The sequence below is a fragment of the Lolium rigidum genome, chromosome 6, assembly GCF_022539505.1.
Source record: "Lolium rigidum isolate FL_2022 chromosome 6, APGP_CSIRO_Lrig_0.1, whole genome shotgun sequence".
NCBI lineage: Eukaryota > Viridiplantae > Streptophyta > Magnoliopsida > Poales > Poaceae > Lolium > Lolium rigidum.
Window position 1 is genome coordinate 196485889 of NC_061513.1, and position 3422 is coordinate 196489310.

Here is a 3422-nt window from a genome sequence, read left to right on the forward strand (position 1 = left end):
ATTTTTTTAATGGGCAGACTAGATATCTTCGTAAATATATTTGAAATTCTAAATGTTGTATTTGTGACAAATATGAAACAATATAATATTTTTTTGACTACCTGTTAGCTAAAATTATTTGGAGGATCACTCACATGTCCTTCGGCATTTCTCCGCCAAAGCTATGTCTCCATGAATTGGACAAAAAGTTAAAAGCCAAATCAGAGTTGGTATTGGGCAATATATGAGTATATGACACGTCCCTAATGATTCTATCTTAAACAATAAAAACATGCTTCATTTTCACAGGTTATTCCACTTGCTGTGCACTAAACACATACATGGTTATGTATCCAATGGGAGGAGCAGCACTACGACATGAATTTTGGGTGCAATCATTTGGAAGCGCTTGCACATGATTTATTTAGCCGGTGCAGCTGGTAATTTAACCGGTGCGGCTGGTAGCTTGATCACAGGCACATGTTGATCCACTTGCACGTTTTTCATTTATTCTTATTTGGATGATTGATACATGTATCGACCTTGAGTGACCCGTAAAAAATTATAATAATGATGATAATGCGACTATGGCACTTTTTTGATCATAATGCGATAAAGACTGTAGATGCATAGGCTGGATTTGATCCCCGTTTCGAATAAAAATATGGATCTACTTAAAATTTTAAATAAATGGCTTTAAGGATAATTACCGTGCAACATGGTTGCCATTTGCCCAACATTGATTGTCTGGTCTCCCAGCAGCCGAAGAGAGATGATTACCCGCTGGGCAAATTGTGTGGCAGGTGTAAGGTCAACTCCAACACTGCCATTTAAATAGGATAGCTTTTTATATTTCGTCTGTATGGGTGGTTAGGTGGGAGAGCTCGGCGTTTGCGTGCCCATTTAGGTCACACGCTGCAATTGACGCATCAACTTATTTGGACCTGTTTAGGTCGCACACTACATTCAACGTAGCCACTCATTGGGGCATCGTGGTCCAGTTTTTTTTGGCAAGCTTGGGCATTTGGCCATATGACCATATGTACCACACACACATTTGTAAAAAATAGTAAATACATTTATACAAATTTATTGTTTCAGCAAAGTAGCATAAAAAGATCCAAAAATGGCATAGTTCATGAATGCACAAACAAAAAAAACTCAAAATTGAGTATTCAACTCAATTTGACCGGTCTTGGATCACCTTTTGCCTCTTCTCAAATGAAGCTCTCTTAGCCGGTGGCATGGTGATCAAGTCAGTTGTCATGATCAAGTTCTCCTCGGAGAGAAGTTTGAGCTCAACTTCTCTTTTCTTGATCTCAACCTCCTAGGCCTTTGATGTTGCAATGAGCTCCAACTCTTTTTTCCTTGAACTCCACCTCCTTGGCACTTGATCTTGCCCTTGTGATGCATGTAAAAAAGCATATTAGCATATATGAACTTTGTACTTTATTAACAAATATTCCCACATAATTGCAACATATATGAAGTTATTTTCATGTATTATATTAATTTATGGGAATTTACCAATGATCTCTTTTATTTAGGCTATAACTCTGTAGCACAGAAAACCCATGTTTTATGTATTTTTCACTTTCACAGGCCTATACAGAGTAAAATTGAGCTAGGATTTCGGGGACATCATATTTTTTTCATCAAGGGAAGCAGCATGGGCGCTTGGAGCAGACTTGGAGGGCCTTGAGGCCCAAAAGAGACCAGGTGGTGCGCCCAGCAGGGGGCGCGTCACCTGCCCTCTTTTCACTGTCGATAGTCCGATTCGCTTGATTCTTTTTCGAACCGACTTCTTTTGACCTAAAAAACCCTATATATATGACCTTCGAGGGTTCTCTGGAGAGAGCGTCGTAGAAACACAGAAACACAAAAACGGAGGTTGCATCAGCGAAGATTGGAGGGGGAAACTCCGCCAGAGCCACCGCCGGAAGGATCTCCACCTTCTCAAAAGTCTTCCTCATCAACACGATGATCAAGGAGTAGTATTCCACCTCTGGACTACGGGTTTGTGGCAGTAGCTTGATCTATTTTTTTCATGTTCTTCATAGATCTTAGTACCATATGAGCTGCCCAACAAGATTATGGTTATATATGTAATTTCTATGTGGTGGATCTTTATTCTATGATATTGTGATATCAGATTTGGCTCTACTTTGTGTAAGATGTATTGATGGATGCATATTATGTACCCCGTTCTTAAGTATTGGTTTGATCCAACTTGTATGCAAGAACATGTGTGGGGAGATGTGTGTCAGTGTGTGTTAGATGGAGTATTAAGGTTTTAGTGATTGGATAGTGACAACAAATTCATGATCTACTATGGCTTTGTCTTTTCTTTTGCTACCTCACTAGGGATAAAGTGAATGCATGCGCTATGTTCGTCACGTGAAAAAAATGATGATCTTGTTTGGTCAAGGTAGCATATTTGATATTCAAACATCATGTCAAACTACTTATGGCTACGCTCTCTTAATTATTAATACAAGATTGCATGGAATTTTCGCTTTCTTGTGGAGTATAAGAGATATGTGTTGCATCATCTCTATGTTAGAATGTGATGCCCATATAAATGCGTATCTTACACATATTGAAGTTCTATTCTTATTATCTCTTGACGAATTACTATTATCCACCACAACTTTAAAGAGAGAGTAGACAAGTGAACCCATGAACTCCTGTCCAAGTTTAATCATAAGAAGCACATTTCCATTGCATTTATCTTACTTTCTATTTTCAGCACTATTATAATTTGAAAATATAAAAATATTTAGTTCTCATCATCACACATAAAAACCAAAAAACAATCACTCCTTTACTGCTTTTACTTAGTTTACTTTACTTGTGTTACTATTTTTTTTACTATTACTAATACGAAACCTTGTGTTCTTGACAACCACACGGTGGAGTTGGGGACACAAGGCTTTAATTTACTTTGCAGGATTGCTAGAAGAAGAGGAAGGGAGATAACTCTTTACAAAATTCCCGAGAGTTTGATATAACCCTCGAGTCACCCTCGTGGGAAAAATACTCTGCTGACACAACACTCTCCACTTGGAGTCCCAACTGTAGGGATCCGTAGCATAGAAAACAAAAAATTTCCTACCGCAAGAACGAATAACAAGCCAAGATCTAATCTAATAGATGGTAGCAACGAGGTGAAGATCATCATACCCTTGAAGATCGCTAAGTGTTAACGAGATTAGATCTCGTAGTTGATGTAGTCGATCACTTGCCGCTTGCAAAAGCGCGTAGAAGACCTTGACAGTGCCACAGTCGGGCAGCACCTCCGCACTCGGTCGCACGTTCGGTGTTGATGACGACGTCCTTCTCCCTGTTCCAGTGGGCACCGGGTGTAATAGATCCTCCTCGGAATCCCGCCAGCACGACGGCATGGTGGCGGTGGTGGTGGAGATCTTCGGCAGCGCTTCGCC